At 47.8% G+C, this 23,807-nt stretch overlaps 1 protein-coding gene across 4 annotated transcripts in view; it reads right to left on the bottom strand.

Moving 5' to 3' along the window:
• Positions 1-13,782, bottom strand: part of slc25a42 (solute carrier family 25 member 42) — a 79,275-nt gene extending 65,493 nt beyond the window's left edge. For 2 of the 4 annotated variants that reach the window (XM_086004421.1, XM_086004422.1), the window contains exon 1: positions 12,957-13,782. The gene's annotated coding sequence lies outside the window, so the exon portion shown is untranslated. Of the gene's footprint in view, positions 1-2,009; positions 2,074-12,956 lie in introns of all 4 variants that reach the window. The other 2 variants (XM_086004420.1, XM_086004419.1) reach the window with 2 other exon arrangements.
• Positions 13,783-23,807: the final 10,025 nt, after the last annotated feature.

The raw sequence follows: 23,807 nt of genomic DNA, 5'->3' as shown, positions 1-23,807 counted from the left end.
CCATGATTACCGTATTGCCCTTGTTACATGCACTTCTAATCTCTTGATTGATGCTGTGCCCTACATTACCATTACTTTTTGGTGGCCTATACACAACTCCCACCAATGTTTTCCGCCCTTTACTGTTTCTTAGCCCCACTCAAACTAATTCCAGTTCTACATCACGATCTGCCGAGCCAAGATCTTTTATCTCTAGCGTGCTGATCTCATCCCTTATTAACAGCGCTACGCCGCCGCCTTTTCCTTCCTAAATGTTGAGTACCCTGGAACATTCAGTTCCCAGCTTTGGTTACCCTGCAACCATGTCTCTGTAATGGCAATTACATCATACCCATTTACTTCTATTAGTGCCATTAAATCATCCACCTTGTTGCGAATGCTACGTGCATTTAGATAAAGTGCTTTCAACTTTGTCTGTTTAATATTTGTCTGCACTTTGACCCACTTTACTGTTGGCGTTTGTTTCTGCTCCCGGCTAGTTTTGCTGATTACTTTTCTAACTTGCACTTCCAGCTGTTTCTCTCTGTTCTGGGCCCACACTTAGGTTCCCAGCCCCCTGACAAACTAGTTTAAATCCTTCCCAACAGCATTAGCAAACCCCCGCAAGGATGTTGGTCCCGTTTCTGCCGAGGTGTAACCCGTCCAGCTTGTACAGGTCCCACTTTCCCCAGAATCAGTCCCAATGCCTCAGGAATTTAAATCCCTCCCGCCTACACCATCTCTCCAGTCACGCATTCATCTGGTCTATTCTCCTCTTTCTGCTCTCGCTAGCACATGGCACTGGGAGTACCTTTGAGGTCCTGCTTTTTAATTTATTTCCTAGCTCCCTCTATTCTGCTTGCAGGACCTCGTCCCTCTTTCTACCTATGTCGTTGGTACCGATATGGACCATGACCTCTGGCTGTTCACCCTCCCCCTTCAGAATGCTGCTCAGTGACATCCTTGACCCTGGCACCAGGGAAGCAACATACCATCCTGGAGTCACGTCTACAGCCACAGAAACGTCTATCTGTTCCCCTTACGATAGAATCCCCTATCACTATTGCTCTCCCACTCTTTTTCCTCCCCTCCTGTGCAGCTGGGCCACTCATAGTGCCACGGACTTGGCTCTTGATGCATTCCCGAGAAACCATCTCCCCCAGCAGTATCGAAAATGGAAAATCTGTTGGAGAGGGAGATGGACCCAGGGGTCTCCTGCATTACCTTCCTAGTTCTTTTACTCTGGGAGAGCATTAACTCAAAAGAAAAGAAAGACTTGCATTTATATCGTGCTTTTCAGTACCTCAGGACTTCCCAAAGCGCTTTACAGCCAATGAAGTACTTTTTGAAGTGCAGTCATGGTTGTAATGTAGGGAACACAAACAGCAATGAGATAAATGACAATCATCTGTTTTAGAGAATGTTGCTTGAGGGATAAGTATTGGCCAGGGCACCGGGGAGAACGACCCCGCTCTTCACGCAATTATACCATGATACAACTATCAGCACAGGCGCATCCAAACAGTGCCTGTGGGGCCCTGTGGCCACCAAAGGTCAACAACAGCAACTTGCATTTATATAGCGCCTTTATTGTAGTGAAACATCCCAAATGGGCTTCACCGGAGCGAAATCAGACAAAAATTGACAGAGCCAAAGATGGAGACATTAGGACAGGTGACCAAACACTTGGTCAAAGAGGTAGATTTTAAGCAGTGTCTTAAAGGAGGAGAGGCAGAGAGGTTTAAAGAGGGCGTACCAGACCGTACGGCCTAAACGGTTGAAGGCACAGCCGCCAATGGTGGGGTGAAGGAAGTGGGGGATGCACAAGAGCTCTGAATTGGAGGAGCGCAGAGATCTCAGAGGGTTGCAGGGCTGGAGTAGGTTGCAGAGATAGAGAGGGGGCGAGGTTATGGAGGGATTTGAACACGAGGGTGAGAATTTTAGAATCGCAGCGCTGGTGGACCGGGTGCCAATGTAGGTCAGCGAGCACAGAGAAATCAGTTCTATATGCGCTTTTGTTCCTTACTCACCAGTTTGTTTGAACTTTGTGAACTCGGAGGTTCGGGAAGGGGCTGCCTCGTGGATCCTTAAATGCTAAATCAGAAAACCAGGATCTGTTAGCATCGAGATAGATGCAAATTAGTGAGAACATGGGTTTAAAATGTATATGTGGCCCCAGAGGTTGCAGAGTACACACTGATGGGGTCTGCAAAAGCAAAAAGCTTGCACGCCCTGCATTAATGGATCCTGGTAACTTGATTAGCTCTTTCAATCATATGGCACAGGAGATATGCTGGGAGGGGAAAATGACTCAGCATTAGTCATGGTTAAGACAACGTACAGCCAGGCTGCAAGCTAGCATTTAGCATTCCTATTTCAGAGTAAAGGAGATAGGGATCCACCACTAGTACAAGTCAGACAGGATGTACGGTGATCTGTTAAATTGGAATCCACAATATATATGAAGGGAGGAATGACAATGGAAAGCAAGAACTTGCATTTATATAGCACCTTTCACAACCTTGGGACGTCCCAAAGCTCTTTACAGCCAATGAAGTACAGTCACTGTTGTATGTAGGAATGACATCAGCCAATTTGTGCACAGTAAGCTCCCACAAACAACAATGTGATATTGACCAGATACTCTGTTTTAGTGATGTTGGTTGAGGGATAAATATTGGCCCCAGGACACCGGGGAGAACGCCCCCCGCTCTTCTTCAAAATAATGCCGTGGGATCTTTCACGTCCACCCGAGGGGGCAGACGGGCCCTCGGTTTAACGCCTCATCTGAAAGACGGCACCTGCGATAGTGCATAAGGTTTTGAAACGCACTCGAGAAAAGAGAGCAGACCATTTCTCCAGATCGGTCTGGTCTCAGGCCGGAGAAAATGGCAGGACAGAAGAATTGACTGACTCAAATCTCAACTAAACAAGCACAGCCAACTGGGTTGTTAAATATTGGAAGGAGATTGGGATAAGGGCATGCTAATTGTGTAATTAGTGAACTTGAACAAACCAAACTATGCACTGTGTTTATCGGACTTTTGCCACGCTCAGTATTGGAAACTCCGATCAAAACAAGGAAAATACAGATACTTTTTTTTTTTGAAGTGTAGTCACTGTTGTAGTGTAGGAAACGCAGCTGCCAATTTGCGCACAGCAAGCTCCCACAAACAGCAATGTGATAATGACCAGATAATCTGTTTTAGTGATGTTGATTGAGGGATAAATATTGGCCCCAGGACACCGGGGAGAACTCCCCCTGCTCTTCTTCGAAATAGCGCTGGGGGATCTTTTACATCCACCTGAGAGAGCAGACGGGGCCTCGGTTTAACGTCTCATCCTAAAGACGGCACCTCCGACAGTGCGGCACTCCCTCAGTACTGCCCCTTTAAAAGGGCTGTGCAACCCATTCAAAATATTCCTTGGTAGGTGCAGGAAGTTGTGGCACTTTGCACCATGCCAAAATGAAATACACCGCTGATAATGGAACGCTTGCATTCCAACAGTGTGGTGAGAATGGTGCATCCCAAACCGGGATGAGAGATTCTCAGCAAAAAGCTCCTGCTGTAATCCAACTGCACTGTGTATCCAGTACGCCGTTCACAGAATGACCCTACCAGAGAAATATAGAATCCACATCGCAATAATGAAAATGCTCTGCTCACAATGGCAGTGAGGTTATAGATTTTGTTCCCGTCAACTGTACAGCTGCAGCAATCACATCAACATCAGCATTCTAGTGTCGCTGCTCCCATAGAAAGTTCAACACCTTTCCAGACCAGGGGGAAATGAGGATGCCAAGTGCAAAAAAACAATCGAGCGTCAGCATTCTTGGCCAAACACATGACTGGAGGAAAGAGGGGCTGAATGGTAGCCCAGAGCTTTGGAGCTGGGTTCAAGTCTTCCATTTTTTTCTTGTACTTTTAAAAATATGTTCTCAGGATGCGGGGAACAAGGGCAGCAGGTGTGTGGGAACACCATCCCGACTTGGAAATATATCTGCCATTCCTTCATCGTCGCTGGGTCAAAATCCTGGAACTCCCTCCCTAACAGCCTTCACCACACGGACTGCATCGGTTCAAGGCGGCGGCTCACCACCACCTTCTCGAGGGCAATTAGGGATGGGCAATAAATGCCGGCCTTGCCAGCGACGCCCACATCCCCGAGAATGAATTTTTTAAAAACTGGCAAAGACTCATTTAATGCTAAAGACAGCAACCCCCCTCACCATCTGATTTGACACAGCCTTTAGTACAACATGAAAATTTATGAATTGCCTCTCAGTTTCAATGAGATCACCTCTCATTCTTGAAAACTCTAGGGAGTTTTTTGATGAAGTAACAGAGAGGATTGATGAAGGGAATGTAATGGATGTTGTCTACATGGATTTTCGGAAGGCGTTTGACAAAGTACCACATAGAAGGCTGGTTAACAAAATTGAGGCTCATGGAATAGGTGGGTCAGTGGCAGCTTGGATAAGGAATTGGCTTAAGGACAGAAAACAGGGAGTTGTGGTAAATTGCTGTTTTTCAGACTGGAGGATTGTAGTCAGTGGTGTTCCGCAAGAGTCAGTGCTGGGGCCACTGCTTTTTTTGATATATTAAATGACCTGGATATTGGAATACAGAGTAGAATTTCTAAATTTGCCGATGACACCAAACTTGGGAGTGTGGCAAACAGTGAGGATGATACCAATCGACTGCAACAGGACATAGAAAGGCTAGCAGAATGGGCAGACAAGTGGCAGATGGAATTTAATACAGGGAAGTCTGAAGTGATGCATTTTGGCAATAGGAACAGAGAGGGGCAATATACACTTAATGTCACAGTTTTAAAGAGTGTGCAGGGACAGAGGGACCTGGGAGTTAATGTGCATAGGTCCCTGAAGGTGACGGGACATATTGAGTGGTTAACAAAGCATATGGGATCTTGGGCTTCATAAATAGAGGTATTGAGTACAAAAGTAGAGAAGTTATGCCGAACCTTTATAAAGCGCTGGTTTAGCCACAACTGAAGTATTGCGTCTAGTTCTGGTCACCACACTTTAGGAAGGATGTGAAGGCCCTCGCGAGGGTGCAGAGGAGATTTACCAGAATGGTTCCAGGATGGGGGATCTTAGCTACAAGGACAGGTTGGAGAAGCTAGGTTTGTTTTTATTAGAGCAAAGGAGGTTGAGGGGTGATTTGATAGAGGTGTACAAGATTATGACGGGTTTGGATAGGCTAGACGGGGAAAGGCTGTTCCCACTAGCTGATGGTACAAGGACTAGGGGACACAGATTAAAGGTTTTGGGCAAGAGATACGGGGGGATGTGAGGAAAAACTTTTTTACGCAGCGAGTGGTGAGGACCTGGAACTCGTTGCCGACGGAAGTGGTGGAAGCGGAGACACTCGATATTTACAAGGGGAGACTGGATAGGCACTTGAGGGAAATAAACTTGCAGGGCTACGGGGATAGAGCGGGGGAATGGGACTGACTGGATTGCTCTACAGAGAGCCGGCACGGACTCAATGGCCTCCTTCTGTGCCATTATGACTATGAACCTGGGGAAAAATTTGGTTGCTTTGCGCCTCCCGTTAGTGCTAATGGGGCGCAAAGCAACTAGCGCCCGGGTGCGGCGATGTTTGCGCCGCTCGCGAAATTGACCAGACGTTTTGCGGCGGCGCTAAACACTACCGCCACGATCTCCTGCGCCCGCAGATCGTGACGTCAGTCGAGCGTGCAGCGTCCCGGACCAGATATTGAGTGGCGCCCCCTGCCTTACCGTCTGCCGCTAGCAACGACAGGTTGAGGGGAGTGGTTTGCAGTCAGGGAGGGACTGGGGGAGCGCTATTTAAAGGCGACCGCTTCCTGCCTTTTTTTGTTGGCTACATTTTTGCACCACGCATTCGGAGAGAGAGAGAGAGAGAGACTGACTTCTGGAGAGATTCAGCGCTGTGTGAAGGAGTTTTGGGTACTGAGCAACACTTTGCAGGTTCATTTTGATTTGACCTTCCTTGTATCGATTTAGAAGAGACTGTGGGGGCTGCACTCTGAGCTCTTTCCCTGGGCCTCTCCATTGTTCTTTCCAGCAGATTTGGTGTACAGGTCTCTCCAGGCCGAGATTCAAGGCTGCAATGAGCAGGATGTGGATGGAGAGCAAGATCGACCCTCCCCTTTAGAACTGGCCGGCGCCAGTGTGTCTGTGTTCCATTGCTGACTGACATCACATGAGCTTCGCCAGCGCTCAGGTAGCGCCTCGCTCCTCGGCGTTAGCGCCTTAAGAGGTGTGCAGGGCCTGATTTTGCGCTCCAATCACCTCCAGGGGCGATAGAAGCCAAGTTTGCAGTCGGAGGCGATAATTAGCGCCAGGCGCTAATCTTCGCGCCCAGCCGATAATGGCGCCCCAAACGGGGCGATACCGAATTTCTCCCCCTCTAGACTCCTCAATTTCCCCTCATAGGACAATCCCCCCATCCCAGGAATCAGTCTGGTGAACCTTCGTTGCACTCCCTCTAAGGCAAGTACAGTATATCCTTCCTTAGGTAAGGAGACCAAAACTGTACACAGTACTCCAGGTGTGGTCTCACCAGGGCCCTATATAATTGCAGTAAGACTTCACGAGCTCTACGCTATCCTACCCTAATCTTAAACTAATCTTCTAAACACAAAACAGGCTTTGGCTCAACAATATCGTAGAGAAAGAATTCAGTATTCTATGTCAAATACTGTAATTACTTAAATTATGTAAAAAAAGATTACATGGTCAGCATACCATTGCTGTTTGTGGGAGCTTGCTGTGCGGATATTGGCTGCTGCATTTCCTACATTGCAACAGTGACCACATTTCAAAAGTACTTCATTGGCTGTAAAGCACTTTAATACATAGAAACATATAGAAGATAGGAGCAGGAGTAGGCCATTCGGCCCCTCGAGCCTGCTCCGCCATTCAATGTGAGCATGGCTGATCATCCAAATTCAGAACCCGGTCCCTGCTTTCTCCCCATACGTTCGGAGGTCGTGAAAGGTGCTATATAAATGCAAGTTCTGTCTCTCTTTACCTCATTTACAGTAAGTACGGTCAATAGAATTGTAGAAATTTACGGCAGAGAAGGCGGCCATTTGGTCCATAGCCTTGTAGGTTACAGCACTTCAGGTGCATATCCAAGTACTTTTTAAATGCAATGAGGGTTTCTGCCTCGACCACCCTTTCAGGCAGTGAGTTCCAGACCCCCACCACCCTCTGGGTGAAAAAAGTTCTCCTCAACTCCCCTCTAATCCTTCCATCAATTACTTTAAATCTACGCACCCTGGTTATCTGTACGTACACACAACCACATCTGCATCTTCAGGCACAGTGCAGCATTTCTGTATTTTATTTCGTTTTTAAGTGCCGTGGTTTTAGGTATGTTTTCCGGTAATTTTATCCCACTCTTCAACTGGCCGGCCAACTGGGTAAAAGTCGGATCTGCAACCGCCCAAAGCTTCACCTGTTGCTGCTCTGGCACTCCCCGCTAATACTGCACCAGAGAGAGGGTACAGAGGAGATTTACGAGGATGTTGCCAGGACTGGGGAATTTTAGCTATGAGGAATGATCGGATAGGCTGGGGTTGTTTTCTTTGGAACAGAGGAGGCTGAGGGGAGACTTGATTGAGGTGTATAAAATCATGAGGGGCCTAGATAGAGTGGATAGGAAGGATCGATTTCCCTCAGCAGAGAGGTCAATAACCAGGGGGCACAGATTTAAAGTAATTGGTAGAAGGATTAGAGGGGAGTTTAACAGAAATGTTTCACCCAGAGGGTGGTGGGGGTCTGGAACACACTGCCTGAAAGGGTGGTCGAGGCAGAAACCCTCATCGCATTTAAAAAGTACTTGGATACGCACTCGAAGTGCCGGAACCTACAGGGCTACGGGCCAAGAGCTGGAAAGTGGGATTAGGCTGGAGAGCTCTTTCAGCCGGCCCGGACACGACGGGCCGAATGGCCTCCTTCTGTATGATTCTGTGATACTTCAAAGTCTCCCCAGAGCAACCCCAATAAACCTATTCTGAAACAAATGCAAGCGCCACAAAAATCAAGCTCCATTCCAAAGTGACAGAATCCCTAGACAGCAGAGAGGCACTAATCATCTGACAAAATACAGATTAAAGTACACTTACTGTTAGTGTGCACACATGCATGTGTTGAGGGCAGTATATCAAAAACCTACACAAGGTGATCCTTATAGAGGTCCAGCAAAGGGAGTGTACACTTGCGTTGAAGTGCACTCGCTGTACTGCTAGACACTCCCACAGTCACAGTTCTGTGAATTTTCTAATCATGCCCCAGCAGCCTCACAGACCCTACAGCTGCCAGCATCTTGCGAGAAGCATTTTTAAATGATGACAGACTGTCACAAGCCAACCCTCCCTGCCCCCACCTTACCATTGCATTATCCCAAGGCAGGGAAACACTAATTAATACATTTCTAATGATACACACAGCAACCCCCTCGCCATCCGATTCAACACAGCCTTCAATAGAATCATAGACATTTACGGCATAGGAGGAGGCCATTCGGCCCATCGTGTCTGCGCCAGTCGCAAAAGAGCTCTCCAGCCTAATCCCACTGTCCAGCTCTTGGTCCGTAGCCCTGTGGGTTACGGCACTTCGAGTACATATCCAAGTAGTTTTTAAATGCGATGAGGGTTTCTGCCTCTCCCACCCTTTCAGGCAGTGAGTTCCAGACCCCCACCACCCTCTGGGTGAAAAAAGTTCTCCTCAACTCCCCTCTAATCCTCTGACCAATTACTTTAAATCTGTACCCTGGTTATTGACCTCTCTGCTAAGGGAACTCGGTCCTTCCTATCCACTCTATCTAGGCCCATCACAATTTTATACGTTACAGATTGTCTCTCATTAAGAAGCCAAACAATTTATCCTCAGTATCACATACACTAAAGAAAAGAATAGGAATTTATATAGTGCCTGTCACGACCTCTGGACATCCCAAAGCGCTTTACAGCCAATGAAGTACATTTTAAAGTGTAGTCACTGTTGTAATGTAGGAAACGCAGCAGCTAATTTGTGCACAGCAAAGTCCCATAATCAGAAATGTGACGTTGGTTGAAGGATAAATATGTGCCAGGACACCGGGGAGAACTCCCCTGCTCTTTTTCCAATAGTGCCGTGGATCTTTTACGTTCTCCCGAGGGAGCAGACGGGGCCTCGGTTTAACGTCTCATCCGAAAGACTACATCTCCGACAGTGCAGCACTCAGCACTGCCCTGGGAGTGTCAGCCTGGGTTATGTGCGCAAGTCTCTGGAGCGGGACTCGAACCCACAACCCACATTAAACGGCTTCGACTGTACGGCTAAATCATCACTTAAGTTATCGGGAAAGCAGAGTACTGTACACAACGACTTAAACTGATCAGTGTCTGGCTGCCGATAGTTTTCTGTTTTACTGGCATTTAAAAATGTTTACTAACATTCGAAAGTTTAAGGTGATCTAGATGCAGAGACACCACAGAACGTCATGAAGCGAGTGGTAAAGAGAAAGCCTGATGTCATGTCAGACGTAGCTCAGTGGGTAGCACGCTCTTGCTTCAGAAGGTTGTGGGTTCGAGTCCAGACTTCAGAGCACAAAAATCTAGGCTGACACTCCAGTGCAGTACTGAGGGAGCGCTGCACTGTCGGAGGTGCCGTCTTTCGGATGAGACGTTAAACCGAGGCCCCGTCTGCTCTCTCAGGTGGACGTACGAGATCCCACGGCACTATTTCGAAGAGGAGCAAGGGGAGTTCTCCCCGGTGTCCTGGGGCCAATATTTATCCCTCGATCACCACCACTAAAAACGGATTATCCGGTCATTATCACATTCCTGTTTGTGGGAGCTTGCTGTGCGCAAATTGGCTGCTGCGTTGCCTACATTACAACAGTGACTGCACTCCAAAAAATACTTCATTGGCTGTAAAGTGCTTTGGGGCGTCCGGTGGTCGTGAAAGGCGCTATATAAATGCAAGACTTTCCTTAGTTGGCTTCACATCGGGAGGGCAAGCCCGATCTGCGACCAGTCTGGGTGCAGTTTCACTAGATACCTTGCATTAGAGTGAAGCCAAAATTGCTTTGGAACAATGCAAAATGTGCAACTGAATCGTCCATAAACTCGCCTCATGAGCAGAAGAAAACCTCAAAAGGCCAAGCCCAGGACTAATCCAAGCAAAATTAAAATCCTTTGCCCTGTAGTCTGGTAATTGTCATTGCTTTTTGTGGTATATCGCAATGATTTGGACTTAAATGTCGGAAGTGTGATTAAGAAGTTTGCAGCTGATGCAAAAATTGGCCGTGTGGTTGATAATGAAGAAAAAAAGCTGTCGACTGCAGGAAGAGATCAATGGACTGGTCAGGTGGGCTGAACAGGTGGCAAATGGAATTTGCGGTGGGGAAAGAGTTAAACTGACATCACTGGCAGTTTCACTGAATAGTGTAAGACAGGGACTAACATGAAAGACCACATCCATAAAGATGTGGTCAAAGATAGCTGACCTTTGGAGAGATATAAAACAATTAAATGGAGACTGGATGTCCAGCATTTCAACTGCCCATAAGAACTTCATTACCTAGGTTACATTCCAAGGTATCTTTTAATTAGCATTCAGCAGTTTGAGTGATTGATTGAGGAGGCAGCTTACACATGTTTATATTAAGATTCGTAGCCAATCCACGAAGGTGCATGCGGGCCAAGGTCCAATCAGGTGGCAGGAATGAATTTAACATGAGGCGGCCATGCTTATTGTAATGTATAAAAATGTAGTATTTTGTGTAACAATTTGGAACGGTCTGGCTAAGACAGAGCAGACTGTCTCCCCACCATTGCAATAAAGACAACTTGACTATCGATCTAAAACCTTGTGTCGAGTGTTGGTTTAAAATACTCCACAACAGAATTCAATCCGGAGAAGTGTGAGGTAATGCCTTTGGGGAGGGCTAACAAGGCAAGGGAATACACAATAAATGGTAGGACACTGAAGTGCGGAGGATCAGAGGGACCTTGGAGTGCATGTCCACAGATCCCTGAAAGTAGCAGGGCAGGTCGATAAGGTGGTTAAGGCGGCATACGGCCATCTTGCCTTTATTAGCCGAGGCATAGAATATAAGAGCAGGGAGGTTATGCTTGAGCTGTATAAAACACTAGTTAGGCCACAGTTAGAGTACTGCGTGCAGTTCTGGTCAGCACTTTACAGGAAGGATGTGATTGCATGAGAGGGTGCAGAGGAGATTTAAGAGTATGCTGCCTGGGCTGGGGAATTTTAGTTATGAGGAAAGATTGGATAGGCTGGGTTTTTTTTTTTTTTTTTTTTTTTTTTTTTTTTTTTTTTTTTTTTTTTAAGGACAGAGGAGACTGAGGGGACACCTACATGAGGTGTTTAAAATTGAGGGGCCTAGATAGAGTGGATAGGAAGGACCTATTTCCCTTAGCAGAAGGGTCAATAACCAGGGGGCATAGACTTAAAGTAATTGGTCAGAGGTTTAGAGGGGATTTGAGGTGAACTTTTTTCACCCAGAGGGTGGTGGGGGTCTGGAACTCACTGCCTGAAAAGGGTGGTAGAGGCAGAAACCCTCATCACATTTAAAAAGTACTTGGATATGCGCTTGAAGTGCCGTAACCTACAGGGCTACGGACCAAGAGCTGGAAAGTGGGATTGGGCTGGAGAGCTTTTTGTTGGCCGGCACAGACACGATGGGCCGAATGGCCTCCTGCTGTGCCACAAATTTTTATGATTCTATGATTAAAAACCTTTTGTCAGAGATGAGATGCCTGCATTCTACCTAAAGTATCTACAGAACTTCTTGCACCAAGAAACTCAGCAATAAAACACACACACTTCTTTGTGTTTTCTTCAAAACAAAAGGATAGGCTACATTAGAAAACAAATTGCTACAAATTTGAAAATAAAAACAAAATGCTGGAACTACACAGCATCTGAAAAGGAGGATTAACGAGCCGAATCAGAATTCCTGGAAACCCTACCATCTTCTCAGATGTTGACAGTCCTGTTGAGTATGTCGGATTCTATTGCGCTCTTTCTTTGGAAGAAAACTGAAATCTTTAAAAGGCATGTTATTTTTCCTCAAATGTCACAAACTGCTTCCAAAACTGTAACAACACATAACCGAATTACAGCAACAAGACAGGTACTGCCTGTGAAAATGCCAATATTTTGGGATATATCCTAGCCAGACAGGTCCTCCAGAAGAAAAAAAAGACAGAAAAGGGTGCAGAAAACCAAAATCCAAAATAGTGAGAGTTTGTAGCAGATCTGTCAGAGTCTGGAAAAAGAAAATGTTTGAAAGAAAGACTTGTATTTCTATAGCGCCTTTCACGACCTCAGGACGTCCCAAAGCGCTTTACAGCCAATGGAGTATTTTTGAAGTGTTGTCACTGTTGTAATGTAGGCAACACAGTAGACAATTTGTACACAGCAAGCTCCCACAAACAGCAATGTGATAATGACCAGGTAATCTGTTTCAGTGACGTTGATTGAGGAATAAATAATAGCCAGGACACCGGGGAGAACTCCCCATCTCTTCTTCGAAATAGTCCCCTGGATCTTTTAAATCAACCTCGATCTAACATCTTGTCTGAAAGACGACACCTCCGACAGTGCGGCACTCCCTCAGTACTGCACTGGTGTGTCAGCCTAGATTTTTATGCTCAAGTCTCTGGAGTAGGACTCACAACCTTCTGACTCAGAGGCGAGGAGTACAACCCACTGAGGACACTTGATTAATTAAAGGCCATTCAGCAGTTCTGAATGAAGGTAACATCCCAAAACACTAACCTCTCTTTTGTCTCCATAGATGCCGACAGCCCCTCTATACAAGACTACCTGCATCATTTCCCACTCACTGCATGTATTTATTTAAACTGTTAAGCACCATACAAGAAATACAGCTTGGCATTATGAACAGTGATACTGCAGAACCCAGTGGATGTACTTTCACTACACTTACCTTAGTCCAAGTGGTCTCTGGGTTGACCTTTTGCAAACCACCCTCTCTGCTGTCCGCATCCAGCTCAGTTTGTCCCTGTCAGTTATAGCCCGGTATCTCAATCTACCATCCTGGTCCTCACGACTCCAACTCACTCTGCCTTGGGTTATCCCTCGCCCCCCCCACCACGCCCGTCCCTGCCACACCCACCACTCCCTTTGGCCTGCCACAGACCCCTCTGACCCTGCCCGTCCCTCACCCTGACCTACGCAGCTGTGACCTGCTGTTGCCAATCACTTGCTCAGTCTGGGCTGCCCAGATCAATCTCACTGTGGTCTTTGCTGGGTGTCTCTCACCCTGGACCTCCCTCAGTCTGTAATGCTGCAACACAGCCTCATCCTGGCCCGGTCCTTCCTCAATCTGGCTTGTCTAAGGCCTCCCCACCCTTACCCTGGCCTGGTCCTCCCTCACTCCCCCTTACCCTGGCCTGGTCCTCCCTCACTCCCCCTTACCCTGGCCTGGTCCTCCCTCACTCCACCTTACCCTGGCCTGGTCCTCCCTCACTCCACCTTACCCTGGCCTGGTCCTCCCACACTCCCCTTTACCCTGGCCTGGTCCTCCCACACTCCCCTTTACCCTGGCCTGATCCTCCCACACTCCCCCTTACCCTGGCCTGATTCTCCCACACTCCCCTTTACCCTGGCCTGGTCCTCCCACACTCCCCTTTATCCTGGCCTGGTCCTCCCACACTCCCCCTTACCCTGGCCTGGTCCTCCCTCAGCGCCTCTTACCCTGGCCCTCCCTTAGCCTCCCCTCACTTTCACTCTCCCCCCCGGGCCTCCCCTCACTTTCACTCTCCCCCCCCCGGGCCTCCCCTCACTTTCACTCTCCCCCCCCGGGCCTCCCCTCACTCTCCCCCCCCGGGCCTCCCCTCACTTTCACTCTCCCCCCCGGGCCTCCCCTCACTTTCACTCTCCCCCCCGGGCCTCCCCTCACTCTCACTCTCCCCCCCGGGCCTCCCCTCACTCTCACTCTGCCCCCGGATCACTCTCACTCTCACTCTCACTCTGCCGCCGGCTGTGCACCTCCCTCCACCTGACCTGTGCCGCCCGTGGACTCAGAGCCGGGGGGCACTGTGGGATACTGGAGGAGCGGCTGGGCCCCCGCCCCACCGCCCGAGAACCCCATTGGCCCGCGGGGCGAGAGGCGTTCAGCTGATTGGCATCGCAGGCCTCCAATCAGAGAGCGAGAGAGAGACGCGTTTGATTGGTCAAGGCTCAGAAGCAGCGTCACAATGTGAATCTGGACCAATCAGACATCTCTATTAGCCGCCCGCGTGCTTATTGGGTGGGCTTGGGTATGATGGACGCGGTCATAAACCAATCATTGTGCGTCATGCCAGTTACGTAGGCGATGTAAACATTAGATAGACCAATCAGGATGCGAAGGAGGCGGGACCGTCGGTGAGGCCCGAGGGGGAATAATTCTTAAGTCGAGTTTTTCTGGCAACGCGAACATAACAATGGTCCACACCAACAGAATAGTCTTTATAACGATGGGGAGAAGCTATTTAAAATGATTAGGCTTCGTCCCTGATAAAAAAATAAATGTCACTCACTTTCTCCTCAGCCTCTCAATCTCAGCGGTGGAGAGTCGGGCCGGTCAATGACATCTGATTGACGGGTAAAGCGGCCAATCACGTCGAGGGGGCGGCGCCGACAGCCTATCAATCAATGTCAAAATAGGCGGGGCCTCATGAGTGCCCAACCCTCTTTTTGGGGGGAGGGGGGAAATATTAAAACTTCAGAAATTTCAATTATTATTTCTATTAAGAAAAGACAACTTGCATTTTTACAGCACCTTTCACGACCACGGGACGTCTCAAAGCGCTTTACCACCAATGAAGTACTTTTTGAAGTGGAGTCACTGTCGTAATGTAGGAAATGCGGCAGCCAATTTGCGCACAGCAAGCTCCCACAAACAGCAATGAGATAATGACCGGATCATCTGCTTTTTTTTTTTTTTAGTGATATTGGCTCCAGGACACCGGGGAGAACTCTGCTTCGAAATAGTGTCATAACGTCTTTTACGTCCACCTAAGGGGGCAGACGGGGGCCTCGGTTTAATGTCTCATCCGAAAGACGGCACCTCCGACAGTGCGGCACTCCCTCAGCACTGCACTGGGAGAGTCAGCTTAGATTTTTCTGCTCAAGAGGTGTGGGTGCTACCAACCGAGCCATGACTGACACCTGACATTCTACTCAATCTCACCCGTTAGGTTGTCTGATCGGAGAGATTGAGTAGATTGGGCATATACTCCCTGGCGTTTAGAAGAATGAGAGGTGATCCCATTGAAACATTTAAGATTCTGAAGGGGATTGACAGGGTAGAATCTAAAACTAGAGGGTGTAGTCTCAGGATAAGGGTTAAAGAAGCAAAGCTTGCATTTATATAACGCTTTTCACAACCACCGGATTTCCCAAAGAGCTTTACAGCTAATGAAGTACTTTTTGCTGTGTAGTCACTGTTGTAATGTAGGAAACACGGCAGCCAATTTGCGCACAGCAAGCTCCCACAAACAGCCAAGTGATAATGACCATATAATCTGTTTTTAGTGATGTTGGTTGTGGGATAAATATTAGCCAGGACACCAGGTATAACTCCCCTGCTCATCTTCAGAATAGTGCTGTGGGATCTTTTGTGTCCACCTGAGAGAGCAGACGGGGCCTCGGTTTAACGTCTCATCTGAAAGACGGCACCTCCGACAGTGCAGTACAGCCTCAGTACTGCACTGGAGTGTCCGCTTGGATTATAAGTCTCCTCTGGAGTGGGACTTGAACCCACAACCTTCTGACTCCAGAGGTGAAGGTAATACCAGTGATCCACAGCTGACACCTAGTCAGTTAGTCTATTTGTAATACCCCTCCCAGCATCCCAATTGAGATTAACTTATTCAGTACAGACGGTTGTATCTGGGATCATCATATTCTGTATAGCTCAATACCATACCAGCCAGTTCACTTACTCACGGCTTAATAGTTCTTTGTAAATATTCATGGCTGGGAAACACAACAGGACTTGAGCACATAACCTAAGCTTAAAGAGGCAATATTGGGTGGTCAGTGCAGTAATGAGGGCCTCCAGCATTGTCAGAAGTTCTGCCCTTCAAATAAAATGTTAAATCAAGGGCACATAAGCCAGTTCTGCTGATTCAGGTGGATAGCAAAGATTCCCTCGCACTATTTGAAGAGGAAGGAATCTGCCTTCTGTTCTGACAAGATATCTTCCCGGGACATCACCACAAATAGCTGAGCTGGTTATTTATATCACTGCAGTATGTGGCACCTTGCTGTGTGTATAAAATGGCTGCTGAGCTTGCCTACACTTCAAAAAAACTATTAATTCTTTAGGATATCTCGGCGAGGTGTAAGGTGCTGCATCAATGCGAATATCATTACATCACACGGGTGTACAGGCAATCTTTTTCCTACACAATGTTTTTTCAACACATTTTGCATCAGATTAGCTTGCAGTTTTTGGCTAACAGGGAGATTCACCTTTAAATTACAAATGAAAATTCTGCAATTTGTGAATAATTCAAATAAAGCAACAATGAATCGTCTAGATGTTTATCTAATTTCACTGCATCGAGCGCACAACATTAGAGAATATCTCGAAAGAAAAGAAAGACTTGCATTTGTACAGCGCCTTTCACAAACACCGGACGTCCCAAAGCGCTTTACAGCCAATTAAGTACTTTTTGAAGCGTAGTCACTGTTGTAATGTAGGAAACACGGCAGCCAATTTGCACACAGCAAGCTCCGATAAACAGCAATGTGATAATAATCTGTTTTAGTGATGTTGATTGAGGGATAAATATTGGCCAGGACACCAGCGAGAACTCACCTGCTCTTCTTCGAAATAGTGCCATGAGATCTTTTATGTCCACCTGAGAGAGCAGACGGGGCCTCGGTTTAATGTCTCATTCGAAAGACAGCACCTCCAATAGTGCAGCACTCCCTCAGCACTGCACTGGGAGCGTCAGCCTAGATTTTTATGCTCAAGTCTTTGGAGTGGGACTTGAACCCACAACCTTCTGACTCAGAGGTGAGATGTGCTACCCACTGATCTATTGGGAGAGCAGTGGATGGAAGAGATCACAGGCATGGTTTTGCAGACACATTAAGTCTCACTTATTTCCTGAGTTTTTGTGATAACAAACTATAGCTTCTATCTGAGAATCTGCAGGAAAAAAAAAATCCCAATTCAGGGGTAGGTTTTCCAAGCCGCAACTGCCCGACTTTAGGTGGTAGTGGAGTGGTCAGGGACAGGCAACGTGGCAGGGAAACACTGGCATTGAATGCATCTGCCTAAACACTCAAGAAGCTCGACACCATCCAGGACAAAGCAACCCGCTTGATTGGCACCTCATCCACCATCTTAAAGATTCACTCCCTCCACCACCGGCGCACCGTGGCTGTAGTGTGCACCACCTACAACTTGCCAAGGCTTCTTCGGCAGCACCTCCCAAACCCGTGACCTCCAACACCTAGAAGGACAAGTCAGCAGGCACATGGGAACACCCCCACCTCCAAGATCCCCTCAAAGTCACACACCATCCTGACTTAGAAGTATATCACCGATCCTTCATCGTCACTGGGTCAAAATCCTGGAACTCCCTCCCTAACAGCACTGTGGGAGTACCTTCACCACACGGACTGCAGCGGTTCAAGAAGGCGGCTCACCGCCACCTTCTCGAGGGCAATTAGGGATGGGAAATAAATGCTGACCATGCCAGCGACGCCCATATCCCATAAACGAATTTAAAAAAATATAAAGAGGGATATTCAAACCATACATTAATGATGGAAATGCACCAAATGAGTTATTTCCTACCACAGCAACACTGGAAATGAGGAATGCCACAGAGCCATGGAGGTTTACAGCACAATTGGTCCATCGTGTCCATGCATAGCGTAGGGTTTGGCCGGTGCCAACATCAGTGGGTGCATGGGCCTGAAGGATTTTTGGACTTTTAAAATGGATATGTACCCTTTTAAAATGGAGTTTGGACTTCTCCACTTTAAAAAAAAAGGATTGTCTTTTGGTTTCTGTGAAGATAGCAGGAACTGTCTGTCTTTTGGGTTGCCATGGGACCAGTCTCAATGCAGACGTCATGAAAGGCAGGGGTCTTTTCATATTCGAACTTGTGTGATTTGTGGAAAAACACCTTTTGTCCATGGAGCCAGGATGTCTGGATGGACAATGAGGTTTGCAGGCCAAAAGTAACACCTCTGGACTCTTTCAATGAAGGAGTAGTCAAGAACTTAACAAACAGTTAGCACTTGGAGAACTGCTCATCTACAGTAATGGCCTACCATTGTTTTCATCAAAGATGACGTCACCAGGAAGACCAACTAGCGTCTCTGCGGCCAAGGTAACCAGGAATCGCCCAGCCGGTTGTGTGTATTATACGGGGTATAAATATGCTGAACTTTGGGGATTGAGGGTTTGCTTTCCTCTACCATCTGGAACGGGGTTCTCCGTGTAGCTACGCGCCCGTCAACTCTCCAGGAACGCCCGAAGTGAGCGCCTCGCCGTACCGCCTGAACGTAACTCTCTGGGCCTCATCGCAGGCCTCTGTTAGGCACGGTTTTGTCTCTGGAGTCGAACGGACCCGGGACCGCGTGAATCAATGACAAGGGCTGGTAATTATATCCAGCATACACCTCTGGAAATCCCCAGGACCGCCTGCGTGTTTGTCTGCTGAGGAACTGCAAGCGTCCAAGACGCAGGCTAACACGTGTGTGTGTGTGAGGAGGCTTCCAAGTGTGGGTTCTGACCAAACCGGGAGAGGGGTTTAGTTAGAAGGGTTAGATTCTGGGACGGGGTTGGTTTGGCGTAACCGACAGGGTGGGTATTTTAGCCTAAGGTTATAAGCTAGTGTCCACGGTCACCTACTCGTTATGCCGTAAGCGAGAGGAGCAGGGGTTCTCGTTTTGTGAGTGCAATAAAAGGAATCGATTTTTGACCAACCTGAACCATTTCATTTCGTCTCGTCCGAGTCAATTATAATCTATCCAAAGTAACACCTTGGGGTCCGAACTTGGGGGTTGTGGGGCTTATAATTCGGAAGACCAACCGGGTGGCATCCGGTCACGGCCGGGTTACACAGTAATCCTGCTGGGAACGCTGCGCATCGGGCATAGGAGACCTATCTGGCCTTGGTCTCTCTCTCTCTGTGGGATTACCCGCTAATCAACGGGCTAGGCGGGGACCATTGGCAAAAGCTCCTGCCGTCCAAGGGAAACAACCCAAACGGGGGAATTTTAATGCACGGGTCGACTCGAGGGAGAGTCATAGAAACACGGGGCATGCAAAAACACCCTACAATAGTTGGTAACCAGCGTTACCATGGCATCTGGGATGTACTTAAAATTTAAATCTCCACCCCACAAGAGTTTAATCACTGAGATGGATTAGACTCCCCAGACCCGCAAAATTCGAATCGGCCCAAAGTTTCACCCCCTTCTTTCAGCCTGCCGTGGAGGCCACCACTGAGGTCGGTACCAAAGATGAGGGTTGCCAACTCTGGTTGGATGTATTCCTACAGGTTTCCTTGCATGACCTCCCGTCTCCAACCGCCCCGCCCATTTTTTAAAAATCCTTCTCCAACATTTTTTATAATTAATAAAAGAAAATTTAAAAAAAATTTATTTAACGCTCCGCTATGATTTTTTTCTCCTGGGCCTTGCTCACAGCCAGTGTCCTAGAGATTAATCTCTTAATTCCTGGAAACTGCAGGGGAATCCTGGCGGGTTGGCGACCCAGGCCGAAGGCACGCCGCAGACATTTCCCTCTCCTCCTCATCCGGCCAGGAATACTCCCCGGAGCCTGCTGCTATTATGCAATTGGCAGTGACCCCGGAAGATCTGGTGCTCCAGGAGATGGGCAGAGCGCAGGAGAACGGCAAACAGTTCTGGAAAACAGTCATGTCACAGGCTGGTGCACGCCCCAGAGTGAACTACATAGAAGTACGTAGACTATGCAGCACAGAAACAGGCCAGTCGGCCCAACTCGTCTGTGCTGGCGTTTAGACTCCACACAAGTCTCCTCCCATTCCATCTGCCTCATCTCAGCCTTTCAGCATATCTTTCTATTCCCTTTTCTCTCGTGTACTCATCTAGTTTCCTTTTAAAAGCATCTAAGCTATTTGCCTCAACCACTTCCTGTGGTAGCGAGTTCCACATTCTAACCACTCTCTGAGTAAAGACATTTCTCCCCATTTCCCTATTGGATTTATTACTAATTATCTTGTTTTCGTGGCCCCTAGTTTTAGATTCTCCCACAAGTGGAAACATTCTCTCCACATCTGCCCTGTCCAACCCATTCACAATTTTAAAAACCTCTATCAGATCTCCCCTAAGTTTTTTTGGGGGCTTTAAGGGAAGCAAGGGGTACAGGGATCGGACGGGAAAGTGGAGTCGAGGTAGAAGATCAGCCATGATCTTACTGAATGGTGGAGCAGGCTCGAGGGGCTGTATGGCCGACTCCTGCTCCTATTTCTTAGTTCTTTACTAAAGAAAAAAGCCCCAACCTGTTGAATTTTTCCAGATAGCTGTAACCTCTCAGTTCTGGTACCATCCTTGTAAATCTTCTTTTGCACTTTCTTCAATGCTTCTATGCTACATACCATTCAGTGACCTGTGTATAAGACAACCTCCCCTTATACACGAGTAAATACAGCAGATTCGGATGAGTGGAGAAAGCTAGAAGGGCTGGGGAATGTACCATGCGGGGAGGAGGGGGCTGCTTTCCGCTTCCTAACATTACCACTACTCTACTGATAACGGCTATTGCCACTATCCGAACCTCAGCGTTGGCCTGGAATGAAAACAGAAAATGTTGGAAACACTCAGCAGGTCAGGCAGCATCTGTGGAGAGAGAAGCAGAGTTAACGTTCCAGGTCGATGACCCTTCGTCAGAGCTGGAAGAAGTTAGAGATTTAACAGTTTATAAGTAGGTACACAGCGAGGAAAAAAGGGGTGGGATGCGGGGAAAGGACATAAGGGAAGGTCTACGATAGGGTGGAGGGCAATGTCCCCTTTAAGTTGCGCAGCCGCGCTGTGCTCTGCAGCTCCCGCGCAGCCAGCTCACCGGCTTTTAAATAGGAAAAACCTCGCATGCGCGGTGTCTTAAAGGGGCTGCGCACCCCCCAAAAAATTTAAGGTAACATTGGTAGAGGGCAGGAGTGATTAAATGACAAAAGGGATGATGGTGCGAGGTGAAAGGGGGAGGTAATGGGACAAGTAAAGAAACAAAAGATGGGTCCAGAGGAGGTGTAAATGGCGACAGCAGAACCATTACCAGCACGTTACAAAATACTGCGGATGCTGGAATTCTGAAACAACAGAAAATGCTGGAAAAACTCAGCAGGCCAGGCAACATCCGTGGAGAGAGAAACAGAGTCAATGTTTCAGGTCGAAACCCTTCGTCAGGACTGAAAAAGCTCAGGAAATGAAACCGATTAAAAGGCCAGTTTGGGGGCTGGGAAATGGGGATGAAAGAACAAAAGAGAAGTGAAGAGACATTAAGAGGTATTCAAAACCAGACGAGATGGTGATAGGACTAGTGGAGACAAAAGACGGCTCTAGATTAGGTGTGAAATGCGCTGGCAGAATGAGAGACAGCTGCTATGTGGGAGAGAAAAAAAAAAGGGGAAGGGCACAAAACAAAGGCGTGGTTAAAAAATATATGTAAAAACGTAATAGGGGCCGAGGTTATGATCTGAAATTGTTGAACTTGATATTGAGTCCGGAAGGCTGTAAAGTGCCTAATCGGAAGATGAGGTGCTGTTCCTCGAGCTTACGCTGGGTTTCTGTGGAACAATGCAAGGACCATTACCAGCGCCTGTTGTCCGAGAAAATGGCAGCGGTGGTTATGATCTAAAGTTGTTGAACTCTGCGTTGAGGCCGGAAGGTCGTAAAGTGCCTAATCGAAAGACGAGGTGCTGTTCCTCGACCTTCACTGCAACAGTGTAGGAGGCCCAGGATAGGGAGGTCAGAGTGGGAGCAGGATGGAGCATTAAAGCGGCAACGACCGGAAGCTCAGGGGCATGCTTGCAGACTGAACGGAAGTGTTCAGTGAGCGGGTGTTAACTATGGGGAGAGGCTCCAATAAACGTCAGGGACAAAGCGGATTTCAGGCCAGGATTTATTTTACTGAGATATTTGTACAAGGAAAATCAAAGGATCACCCGTGGCAAGATCTGGCACAGACAAATACATCAAATATCGGGTGCTGAATAAAAAAAACTTGCATTAATGTCATTCTACAACAGAACGTGGTCAGATTATAAGGGTGACACATTATGACGCTGATATTCAATTCTTTTTTGTGCAAAGGCATGCTTTAACAAGACTCTTTAAAGCTATATTCACCAGCAATTGCTGCCTCAGAATCTACCATTTGTTTTGTTGTAATTTTCTCCTCCTCCTCTGCTGAAGAAGCTAACTCCGGCAGGGGTGCAGTTCCACCAGCGCAGGCAGCAACCGCAGTGATAGCTGGCAGGCTATTCGACAGTGATGAGCAGCACAGCAGAGCCCTATCCTGTCCTTGCGTATTTTTTATTCATTTACAGGATGTGGGCTTCACTGGCAAAGCCCGTCCCTAACTGCCCTCGAGAAGGTGGTGGTGAGCCGCCTTCTTGAACCGCTGCAGTCCCGTGTGGTGAAGGTGCTCCCACAGTGCTGTTAGGGAGGGAGTTCCAGGATTTGGACCCAGCGACGATGAAGGAACGGCCGATATATTTCCAAGTCAGGATGCTGTGTGACTTGGAAGTGAACTTGGAGGCGGTGGTGTTCCCATGCGCCTGCTGCCCTTGTCCTTCTAGGTGGTGGAGGTCGCGGGTTTGGGAGGTGCTGCTGAAGAAGCCTTGGCGAGTTGCTGCAGTGCATCTTGTAGATGGTACACACTGCAGCCACGGTACGCCGGTGGTGGAGGGAGTGAATGTTTAAGGTGTCTGCTAATTAAAGTCAAAGCAGCTTTTAGCCCAGGTTTTATTTTACTGAGATAGTCCCACAAGGAGGCTCAAAGGATTACCTGTACATAATTCACACGTTCCAGCAGGGGTCGCTGGACAGTGATCAGGAGCGGGAACCCTGGTTGATTTAATCCCCTATTTAGCCTGACTACTTAGGCCAACTGCAGTATTCCAGGGTTACAGAGCCCAGGGGGGGGTTCCATCATGTGCCCAGGAAGCAGGCTGCCTGTCTCATCCCCTTGGACATATGTCCAAAACTACAACTCACGGACATACGACAACCCCAACTCCGAGCACTGGCACTTAGACAACCCAGTCCTGTTAGCGCTTATATTTCTCACTTGTTGGTTTGTCCAGCTTGCATTCTGTGGATCTGGAGGTTTGCAAAGGGCTGCTCCTTGGCACTGTTGATGGATAAAGCCTAAATCAAAACACCAGGGTTGTTAGGATTCACAGTTCGAGGCTTACGCAGATTAACAGGAACAGGGATTTAAACGTGCACGCGGCCAATAAGGCTCCATGGTCTGCGGCCAAGTCACCCATGAAGTCAAAAAGCTTAAACACTTCTGCTTTGGGAACATGAAGTCCATGACTGTGAAGGGACGAGCAAAAGAGGTGGAGGACGGAAGGGAATATAGGAACAGGAGGAGGCCATTCAGCCCCTCGAGCCTGCTCCGCAACTCATTTAGATCATGGCTGAACTGTGCCTGAATTCCATTTACCCGCCTTTGCTCCATATCCCTTTGCCTAACAAAAATCTATCAATCTCCAATTGACCCCCTAGAATCCACAGCCTTTTGGGATGGAGAGGATTCCAGATTTCCACTACT

The sequence above is a fragment of the Somniosus microcephalus genome, chromosome 13, assembly GCF_052327205.1.
Source record: "Somniosus microcephalus isolate GS21.2 chromosome 13, FLI_Smic_1.0, whole genome shotgun sequence".
NCBI classification, from domain to species: Eukaryota; Metazoa; Chordata; class Chondrichthyes; order Squaliformes; family Somniosidae; genus Somniosus; species Somniosus microcephalus.
This window is presented reverse-complemented; position numbering and strand designations above follow the sequence as displayed.